General features: G+C 35.0%; 1 protein-coding gene across 1 annotated transcript in view; it reads right to left on the bottom strand.

The window, feature by feature from the left end:
* The window catches only part of Ush2a (usherin), a 770,052-nt gene that overhangs the window by 281,415 nt on the left and 476,563 nt on the right, over positions 1-12,074 (bottom strand). The window lies entirely within an intron of this gene.

The following is a 12,074-nucleotide window of genomic DNA, read 5'->3' as shown; positions in this document are numbered from 1 at the left end:
CTAAATTACTTGGGTCAAACCAAATAGCTAATGTGTGTAAGAGTCATTGGCAAAACTCAGGACTCTGAGACCTGAAAATAGAGGAGAAGTTCCTTAGAAGATTGTCAGGTGAAATGAATCTGAAGAGCACCTTCAGAATAGGGCTGGTGATTTCACAGATGTAGACCTTATTATTACAGTTCACATCAGGTTTGTTTCTTGAGGTCTCCTCATTTGAGAGCTCAAACAAAAATCCAGCATGCATTTTGAGCTGCCATGGTTTAGTATGATTTTGTTTGTTTGTTTTGTACCAAGGATGGAACTCAGGGGTGTTGAAACACTGAACCATACTCTTAACTTTTATTTTGAAACAGGATCTTGCTAAGTTGCAGAGGGGCTCAATAAATTGCTGAGGCTGGCCTTGAACTTGCCATCTTTCTACCTCAGCCTCTGGGATTAGAGGTGTGTGCCACTGCACCTGGCATTTGGTATGATTTTTAAGAAGTCACAAGGCTTCTCTGATTCTACTTTTCCCCCTTTCTCTCAAGCATCTATGGTTTAAACATTTTTTGTTTTCAAGTGACAGAAAGTCTAACCCATGGAGGCATAAATAATGAAAAGGATTAATTGGTTCCTGTAAAAGAAAAGTCAAAAGAAAACATTGGTTTTGGTTTTAGGTAGCACTGGATTCAAAGGATCAAATTACACCAGCAGAATCCAGTTTACCTTCTCTCAGGTCTCCTCTGCTTTCCCCCATTCCCAGACTGCGTGGCTATATTCTTGAACTCTTTGCAGGACAAGGGTCTGGCAGAAGATTCAATAGAATCTTGACTCAAATACATGTAGGACAGGACTTCCAAGTCTGCTGATTATACTGTTTTATTGCGTTTCATTGGCTCTGTTTGGAGCACCTGTATACCACTCCCCCACCAAGAAAAAAATCACTGTGGCGAGGGGAACACAATGTTTTCACTGACCGTAACATCCACACACAACACTCGAGCTCTAGAGAGTGTTGAAGCATGGACAGGTGGCAGGAAGGAAATTGAAATTCCATAAGCAAAAGAAAAATTGAAGGTGAGCTTGGGTGAGAAACATAATACAAAGCTTTTATTAGCCCCTGGAGACAAGTAGCCCCTCATTATCCCAGGGGAATATGTTCCAAGACCATCAGCAGATAAATAAAACTTCAGATAGCACCAAACTTTCTAAATACAATACTTTTCTCTAAATATACATGCCTATAATAAACTTTAGTTTATAAATTAGGTATAGTACAGATTAACAAATTTATAACAAAACAAATGTGAATTTCTTTTTTTATTCTTCTCAGTTTAACAGAAGATTTCTGGTTATTAACAGATTATAGCAAACTTAGTATATGACTTCTTTTTCTTTCCATTTTAAGTTGACACCTTAAATCTTTTCATTCAAAGGAAGCACTTTGACATATATGAATAGCCATCATCACTACTCTTGCACATTGGGACATTTTCATTAAAATGAGGGTACTTGAACAGACTGGTATGATCTGATGACTGAGATGGCTACTTAATGAGTAACAGGTGAGTAGCATATACACCATGAATATGCTATACAAAAGGATGATTCAGAGTTCAGTGATGGAATGAGATGATAGGAGATTTCATTACACTATTCCAAACAATGTGCAATATAAAACTTATGAATTGTTTATTTTTGGAATTTTCCATTTAATATTTTTAAACTACAGTTGACCCTGGATAACTGAAATTGCAGAAAGTGAAACTACAGGCTAGGTGGGCTACCAAAGTAAGCATTATTAACTTCTGACTATGTGCCTAGAACCAAAGTAAACCATGAGAAGAACAGAGACAGAAATATCAGCTATGACAGCTCTATATATCAGCATTCATTCATTCATTCATTCATCCTTTGACATGAATTTTTCTTTATTCTACTAGGTGAGACATGACACACACACACATATATATATATATATATATATATATATATATATATATATATAACATTTAAATAAAAATGGAAGACAGTGTAAGTTCCAAAGTGATCTATAAAGTGTGAGGGAAAGTACTAATTTCATAAAGCATATATTAGGACTAGGGTTGTGGTTCAGTGGTAGAGCACGTACCTCATACTGGTGAGGCACTGGGTTCAATCCCAAGCATCACGTAAAAATAAATTTAAAAAAATGTATAGTGTCCATCTACAACTAGAAAAAAATAAAAAATAAAACATATATTAGATAACATTACATTCCAGTTTCATTTTCCCCAATTAATTACTAGTCAGAATATCATAGTGGTTATAATGAATGCAACCTGTTGTCCCAATCAAATTAAGCTTATTCTTCATTAAATTTTACAGGACTCTAGAAACATTAGACCCTGGGTGGTCTACACCCCTTTACAGAGATATGGCAGAAATTTCCATGATATTGCTAATAAAAAGAGATTAGAAGTGTGGCATTTAGGTGTCTAAGATATATTAAGGTTTGTCTCACTTTTGCAAGAGTCTATATACAAGCAGGTAAATGTTCATAGAATTTTATGCAAGTCAGGCACAGAGTTGACTTGCATAAAAGTCTGTCTATGATAAAAAAAGAAAACAATAAAAGAATAAGAGATTATTTTAAAGAAATAAAGCAAAAATTTCTTCAGGGCACTATAAGAATTCAAATAAAACTTGAAGTTGCTTTCAAACTGCAGAGCCAGTCAGACAGACATGATTTTTTTTTAACCTAAAAGATTTTAGATAAACCTTTCTTCCAAGATAAAAAAAGCAAAAAGGGGAATTGTACTTATTCTTTTTAAAAACATGATTTTTAAATATCAATGGAACTTAAAGGAACAATACTTCCCACTCCACTCCCCTGGCAAAGGAGGGAAAAAAAAATGTGATTTTAATTAAAGTTTTTTTCTTTTTTTTAGTCTATCTGCCTTGCCCCAGGATGCTCTAAAGATAGCTCTTAATTGTGCATGTGGGCGTGTGTATTGCTATATGAGCCACAAGAGAGTATGCAAATGTGAGAAGCTGGCAGCCCTTTGCTAGGGGCTTGTTGAATCCATGGTAAGCACACTTCAAAGTTCCCTTCCCTCTTCTCCATGGCTCAGAAGTTAGTTCCTTTCTAAAGTGTTTTCATAAGCAGGAGGTTCATTGTCAAGATGGTGAATATGAAAAGTGAAGAAAATTTCACCAATTATAAGGTAAAAATGTATCCCTCCCTTTTTTGCTCTTGATACATCATTTTGTAAACATGCACACACACACACACACACACACATACAGCAGAATAAACTACCCTTGCAAAAGGTAAAGGTAAATTGTTTTTTATAAAAGTAAGCATGTTTAAGACAGTCATAAGTACTGTAGTTTAGTTCTTATAGTTGAGAGAAAGCATGGGTTAAACTAAATGGCCTAGTATGTGTTTTCAAAAATATACTATTTTATTAAGAATTTAAATACTGTTTATTTGTTGAATCCACCTACTTTATTACCTTCAACGGGTTGATTTTTCCAGGGGAAAAATAGCAGCACATTTGGATGATATACACAGAAGTAAAACATTATGCACAACTATTCTAAAGATTCATATGAACTGGGTATAATATAAATTGTGTAGCTTTTAATATACTGAAAGTAAAGACAAACCATCTGTTTATGTGTTGGAATGTTGTTGTGTTAAAGAATGCTATTCCTCACCATCCTATATCTTCATTGTGGCTTTTACATTATAAAAGGCAGTTAATCTCATCTTTCCTGGTACCCTCTGAACAAAGTAATGCACCATCTTAGCCTTCTGTTTATTTACATTTTTAACCTACAGTTTATTTTTTTTTCATTCCATTCCTTTGCACCTTTTCAATTTTTAAGATCTACCATGGCCACCTGCATGTTAAAGTTTCTACTTATATCTTGCCAATAAATCAGTGAACACAGAGCAGATGAAGAATAGAAAGCACATGTGGATGGGCTCTGTATTTGCACAGGGCAAGAAAGCTTTATCAATTTTGAGAACTATTAATTGCATTTTGAAAAGTAGCATGTTAACATTTTACTAAGAGAGAGTTTAAAAGGCATAGAAATATTTTACTGTTCTGTGCATTACAGTGGATGAGGAAAATGTAAGATAAAATGAGGCTTTCGTTTACAATTTTTTTTTTCTTTTTTGGTCTCTCCCTGTTTACTGATATTCTAAGTGCTTTTAAGGATGGTATAAAAAAAATAGCATTCTCCCTATGGTTGGTCAATAAGGATAACCACAGTCCCCTCCTCTTAGTCTTAGAAAGGGATTTTGGTTAAAATTAGAAAACTGAAATGTTCAGTTCTTTCCTTAAAGAATTGAAGGAGGAAGACAAATTCACTTGAGCAAATCATGCCCCAAATCTTAGACTGAGTTTTTAAATATTAAATATTATTATTATTATTATTATTATTTAGTTGTAGTTGGACACCATTCCTTTTTTACTTATTTATTTTTATGTGGTGCTGAGGATCAAACCAAGGGCCTCGAATGCTCGAGGGGAGCACTCTACTGCTGAGCCACAACCCCAGCCCCTCAGGCTGGGTTCTTAATCAATTGAAGGGATATAATCAGTATTTATTTTTTCCTCCTAAGGCAGAGCTGTTTCAACACTTAACCTAAGAGAAGAATTTGATGGCTCTGTCCTGCCCTCCTAGTAGACAGGCTGCTTCCAGGGTGGACAATCCTGCCACCTTCCATACACTTTCTTCTCTTAAATAGTAGGCACTCTCATTATTAACTATTCTTAACCAATTTGCCAGACTAATAAAGAATTTCCATTTATTCTGTAATGCACAGAAACAGCAGCTTATGACTATTTTTTTCAAGGACAAAATTCTGCAGCCACCTGTAGAATTATATACTTACCCAAAATGCAGGTATATTTTTCAAAAGTATTATATCAGCTGTGCTTCTCATTGTAATATCACTTAAGCTGATGAATACTAGTAAAATAAGAGAAACTGGCTTCTATGAAAATGGTTTCATAAAACTTGAAAATTATGGAAATAAAACAATACTGTCAAATTAGTGTAAGAAAAATAACTGAAAGACAGGAGAAAATATAAAAGTCTAGAAAGAGTCTATAATTAGGTTATTCCTTACTCATTTTTTTTAAATTAAAGGAAATTTAAAAGCAGGAATTATAAACTATACACTATGGGTACTTTTTGTAATAAAAATGATGGACTTATAAATAGCAAACCAAAAACCTAAGAAAATAATTTGACCCTATATAACAATAATTGGAAGGTAAATATTTAATTATGTGTTATAAACTAAAGTTGTATTCAACATATATTTGGATTTTTTAAAATGCTCTATTATAACTCCCATTTTCAGTCCAATTGCCAGTCACTAAATATAAGTTAACTGAAATGCTACTAGGGATAGAATCCAGGGGCACTTAACCACTCTAGAGCTACACCCACAGAACTTTTATTTTTTATTTTTAGTTGTTAATAGACATTTATTTTATTTATTTATTTTTATGTGGTGCTGAGGATTGAACCCAGTGTCTTACACATGCTAGGCAAGCACTCTACAACTGAGACACAACCCCAGCTCACCCTTAGAGCTTTTTATTTTTTTTATTTTGAGACAGGGTCTGCTGAGGCTGGCTTTGAACTTGTGATCTGCCTGCCTTGGCCTCCCAAGCTAAGGCTTACAGGCATGCACCACCCGGCCTGGCTGAAAATGGTGGTTAAAACAAAGAAGTAAACACACACACACACACACACACATGCAAAGAAATGGGCACACACAATCACACACACACAAGATGCCTCAAAAGGGCCTTATGTTATTTATTTCTATGGTGCTGTGGCAATCTTCACAGGACTAAAATAAATTAAATTTAGAATGAATTCAACCCTAAATGTTGGACTGAATTATAAAAATTGGTTATCTAAATAAAAGAGGAATAACAAAAGATAAATTTCAAGGTTATTATCCAAGTTATAACTACAAAGTTTTGGTCATTGATTAAGCAAATATTTTGTGCTAGGCACTGGGGTTATAAAAAAAATCAAACACAGATTGATATGATTTCTGTCCTCAGAGGTCATAGTTATACACAAAAATGTGAAGATTTAGACTCTAGATTAAAGAAATAACTAAAAATAATTTTGAAAATCACACACATAACATAGGAGCTCAGAATTTTTCTACATAATATTGAGTTTTAATCATTTAAAAAAACTAGTGATACATATTTTTTAATATTTATCCTGAAATAAAATACAATATTAATTTTCATGTTAGGAAAGATTTTCTTAGATCGTTTCCAAGGAAAATGTTGATAAACAGTTTTGGAGGTCTAGATAAACATCTAGACCTCCAAAACTGAGAGCTAAATAAGCATCTTTCTTTATAAAGTACCCAGCTTTGTATATTTTGTTGTAGCAACTGAAAATGGACTGACACAATAGGACACACAGCAAGCACCAAATGTTTACCAAGACAGGCACTATGCCAAGCATCTTGAATATGTTGTGGTGTTAAATCCTGGGAGCAATTCTTTCATGTGGAAATTATCATCTTGCCTGTTTTCTAGATGAACAAACTGAGGCTGTTCTATTTATAGGTCTGCTCACAGTCTCTCAGTCAGTGAGTGAAAGAGATAGATTTAAATCTATGTCTCTAGGACTCGAAAGTCTATACTTTTAACATGTGCTTACATTTTCATTCCTAATAATATCACTCCTTTCATTTAATTGATGGTTTTAGGTGGAGAGTGTTATCAGGGAAGCAGGGAGATTAAAAAAAGACCCTTTAAAACAATCACTCTCAACTATTCTGCTTTCTCACTTTCGGATTTTCTAAAAACACATTTTGAAAAAATGAACAGATTCCTTAGGCATAGTACTTTTATGAACTTCCAAAAATTATAATAATCCCCATCCATTTAAAGGTATAAATAACAAATTATTTACTGCCAGGGAAAAACCCGATTAAGTTCACAAACTAAACGGGCTCTGAATTCCTTCCACTATGACACTGAAGCAGTTCAGAAAAAGATAAACAGAAGAAAAATATTCCTTTTGGAAAAAAAATATAAAACTTTCATAAAAAATCTGTTTCTAGCTCGTCAGTATGGAATTTGTCACTAATCATTTTAAACTATGCCCTTTTATGCTTCTTCTGTCTCTTTTCGCTTTCTGAGTAGTTCTTTGATGTAACAAAGACAATTTCAGACAAGATTTCAGTTCATCTGGAAAAAAAAAGGTTTAAGTCTGGAGGCAAAATGCAGTGTATTTAAAATTTATATACTCTATAATGCCTTTGTTCTGAACTTGAAGATCCTGCAAAACTTCTAAGCTTCTTTGCCTTCTTCTTCTAAGCTCATTTGTTCTTCCTGTGCTTATTATCATGCAACTGTGACTTTAACTGGTGGCTCCATCATTTAACTACATGCAGAGTCATGGCTGACCCTTTCTGATCAATTGCCAATCCATACAGGTTTGACTGATAAAAGAGCCAATTAGATTTAAGCAAATTAAGGGACATCACCAATGTCAACCACTTATTAAACTGAATGCTGAATTCCATGCATACAAAACACTAATGCACTGAGCCCCATTAAGCGTTGAAATCCTAACCCCATTAGTAACTCCAGACCTTGAAGGGGTAAAGGCCAGAGGAAAGTTTCATATTTATGGATTAACATTTGGATTCCGTTTTTATTTTTTTAATTCTTTTCCTAGAACTCTTGAACCTGTACCATAATGCTATTCAAGAGCTCAGATTAAATATATTCTTCATTTCTAAGAGTATCTGAGTGCTAAATATGAGCATTATGTTATTACAAACAACCTAAAATATTGTAATTATGGAAGTACAAAAACCTGAGTGCACAGAGGTAGGGAAGGATGTGCTACATAAATGAAAATAAGAGAACACCTCCAGTTTTCCAAATAAAATTTAAGATGAATTTATAAGTAAAACGTGTGAGCTATTTGGGATATGCCCCTGCTTACCTACATGCTGAGCTATTGATGGTGTCCTTTTCTTACATTCATTTCGGTGTTCATATAACTTGGCTTTTATCATATTTTTAATCACATTTTTTTTCTTATCAGAAAAACAAACATAGCTACTAGCAAATCCATTGTTTGTAACCACCTAACTAAGAGATATGAACCATACCAAAATTCTTCATATCATGTTCCTTTACCTCTCCTTTCTAAATTCCTATATAAACCAAGGACCATTCACCCCCAGCTCACTGGAGTAACCACTCTAGGGGAGAAAGCAGAGTGATGAGATGATGAAACCTGGGAATATTCTCTACCTCCAGTATTTCCTCCCTTTTGACAGTCAGTACTGCAATTATGTTTACATGGCCATAGCTTTCCTACAGTGGACAGCAGCACACAGAAAAGGTCATACTTTTTGCAGCTGAGAACCACTATAAGGTGGCTGAGGTACAAATGAAACCTGGGCAGCACTGGAGCAATGATAAGCTTATGATTTAAAACTAGTAATTAAGCTATCTTGACTGATTTATTTATTCATGCATTCACCAATTATTCATTATGTGCCTACCATGTGTCATGTTGGGTCTAGGCACTAAAGATAAAAATGTGAATAAGAAACAGTCCCTGCTGCATAGGGTCTCATAACCAGTGATTGTGATGGTCAAATTAAACAGGCGATTTTAATGTGACGTGCTTGTGCTCTGGGACACAGAAGGGCCCTATGTCCATCTTTGTTGGTGAGGGGATGCTGGGAGCCATTAGCCAAGTAGATATGACAATTTCCTTGCCAGTGTACCCCATGTTGCAGTGACATTGAATGTAGGTGACCTTGTTCAAGGACCAGGGCGGATTAGGGCGTTCCAGGTTTAAGATTATTCCTGCTGGGAATAGGGCGTATCCTGCTGCCTGAGTTCCCCTTGAGTTCTCATGGGATTCAGACAGTATATTTTGGAGATAGAAGCCCAGTGGAGGTGAATTTGGGCAGAGAACGTGGATTTCCCCAGAACGTGTTTGTAGACGGCTGGTGTGAGTTCGGGAATAAAGAGTTGCTGTTTGAATCTACAAGCTGTGTGGTGGCTCGTGATTGTGTGCCCAGCCAGACTGCGGCAAGGGACAACTTGCTGATGGACTGATTTCTCAGTGAAAACTTCAAAAATGAGTCAGACTGGGACAGAGAAAAGAAGCAAAAGGAGTTTTCCAGGCCACATTGTATAGCAAACATTTGATAAAGAAAAAAATAGCATTTTTGATTTGCCCCAACCTTCTATGATTATGTTTTTAGTCTATACTGAAAAGAAAATATAGCTAAAGATGTTATCATTACAATCTTACATAATCTAGCATTGAAAGATACTAAGAATTCCACATTACCATAAAAGAGATCTAGTTTTTGAAATCAGAGAAATGGCAATAATGATAAAATCCAAATATAATGGAAAAATAAATAGCACATAGAAACCTTCTCTGCGCATAAGTTGGTTAGCTCGTGTATATCGGTTCATTTATTATTCATTTCAGTATGAAACACAGTTCACTGGACAGGGGCATGGAAGATTTCTTTAATAACTCTCAGTACTAATTTAATTCTACTTAAACACACATATTCTAGTGAATGCCACATGCTTTTCAGCATGATTTTTATGTGTAAATCAGGATAATATGTTTTCAGATCATTAAGTAAAAGGAAGCATGAACTAAAACCTATTTAATCAATGAGGTATCACCTTTAAACTGCCACAAGGTCATAAAAAAGATAATTTCAAAGCTATAAGTTTCCTAATTGTAATCAACAACAATCTAATGATGAAAGAAAGTATGTCCTAATGGCTATAATAAACTTGAGCAAATCTCTGTCTGTTTTTGAAGACATTTGCTTCCTCTTTGGGTGAAGAGTCTTCCCCTAAATTCTGAATTTCTGAATACATACCACGAAAGATCTCATTGGGCTCAGAAAACATTATGATAATGACACAGATAAGCATCCTCAGGGTGAGAGGAAGATAAGCCTCACTTAGCGGTTTGACTCTGTTCCACTGCCTCAACATAAAACAATATTTTAGTTTCTTCTTGTTTACATAATATTAACCCTTCTACTCAATACACCCACACAGTGTGTACTGAGTTACAGTGGGAGCTTTCTGGTTTCAACTGAATCATCTAATAACAAATGATTAGGACCATACATTCTAAAATATACATGCAATAAATTTAATCAGGCTTATTTTATCAATACCAGCTAAATTACTCTAAGTTATACATTATCTAAATCAGTGTAAATGCCATAAAGTGAATATATAACTCATTAAATATTCTATTTATCCTGTTAAGAAAAGTATTCATAAGCAACTTAAAATTTCTACTAAAGTATCAATTGCTCTTTGATTCCTAAATGTGAATGAAGGGTATTAAATACCAAGGTTTAGAGTCATCACAAGTTTCTGCTATTTTTTTCAGGTGGATTAGAGGGAAAAATGAAGATATGATTAACCAATGCTCCTTTCTTTGGTTTTGTTTTGTGTTGTGTTCTCTAATTAAAAATAAGCATCTATCCAAATTCAATTTCTTTTTAAAATTAATTCATGAAATCTGATACTTACCCATATTGATCAGTCCTGGAAATCTCTTTTAAGCATTCTTTTCTCAAATAATGTGGCTTCTGCCATTTAGAATTTTAAGTGTTTTAGTAAATATCCATTCATTAACTCTTATAATGTCATAAAAGGAAAGAATTGTGAGTGGTTCTTATGCCACAACAGGTAATAAATCTTTTCCTGGGGGAAGAGATTTCATAGGAACTACAGATACAGCTGTATTTTTCTCCAGTGATGTGGCATTTTTCTGCTGTTAAGCTCTTTATGACCAGAGGGAGATTTAGTTATGCAGCTCTGTAGATGGCTGATAACAAGACCATGATATTCTTCCTCAGTCTACAAAACCTTGGTTCCTGGAAGTGTGGCTATAGGGCACAAAATTATGGTCCTAGGGTCCTTCTCCTTGGATATTTTCAGGAAGTATACATTCCTGAACACTCAACTGAGAATCGAGCCCTTATTATGAGGCATACTTTCTGTTCAAGGGCCATATATACTAATCTGAGAGGAAGTTCTTCTTAGCACTTAGTTCGCACAAATAGGATAATGGTGGAGTTGATTAAAGATCAAAGTAACATTGATTTTGGCAATTTTAACTAACTTGAATCAACTTTTAATAGAAATATTTAAAATATACACATCTAAACTATATTACATTAGCACCACTAAAACATAATCATTAGGATATACAGTAAAATTGTTTGTCCGGTGGCATGAGTACAGTGTTCTAGTCTGTGTAATGCCCTTTTTGCCAAACACAAAAGCATCTAAACTAGTTCCTCAGGTGCCGCAGTCTGGCTGGGCACAAATCACGAGCCACTGAAGCAGGAACAAACTTTATTTTTAAACTGCAGGAAAACACTTCACACAGCTCCCGGGGAATCCTCCCAAACGCGCCACGAGGCTTGTCCAGGAACCCCCAGCCGGAACTATCTCCCCCGGAAATCCCTCCTCCTGCACTTCCCCAACCAATGGGAACTCTCGGGGAATCCCCGGAAATCCCCACGAGAACTCCAAAATAGTGCGAGAACTCAAAAGTTGCGGCAGAGGCAGACAGGCAGAGGCGCCTGTCAATCAATACTGTTGGCAAAATGCCAGGGGCCATACAGACTCAGCCGTGGCTCTCAGCATCAGGAAACCAACAATGAGAAACATTTGCAGTAGAAAATTAAAGCTTCAATTTAAAAATAAAAATTTTGAATCTAAGTAAAGTCTCAAACAAAAATAATTTTCAACCTTCTTAACATGCAGAAAGCCAGAGATGTGTATGTGTATGTGTGTTCAGTACGCATACATACATATACATATAGGACAAGATGAAAGCAGACTCAACAACAAAAGAATATTAATAAGTCTCAATAAAACTAAATGAAACAACCAGAGATTCAACCGAGCCTCTAAGTTCTAGAAAAACTTAATTCCAACAATAAACAAGATACTCAATGGTGTCTTAGTGCCTAAGACATTCAATTAAAATTAGAGAGCCAATATTTTTCATAGACT

Source organism: Marmota flaviventris, chromosome 12 (assembly GCF_047511675.1).
Source record: "Marmota flaviventris isolate mMarFla1 chromosome 12, mMarFla1.hap1, whole genome shotgun sequence".
NCBI lineage: Eukaryota > Metazoa > Chordata > Mammalia > Rodentia > Sciuridae > Marmota > Marmota flaviventris.
The sequence above is the reverse complement of the archived record's forward strand: the minus strand, read 5'-3'. Positions and strand labels throughout refer to the sequence as shown.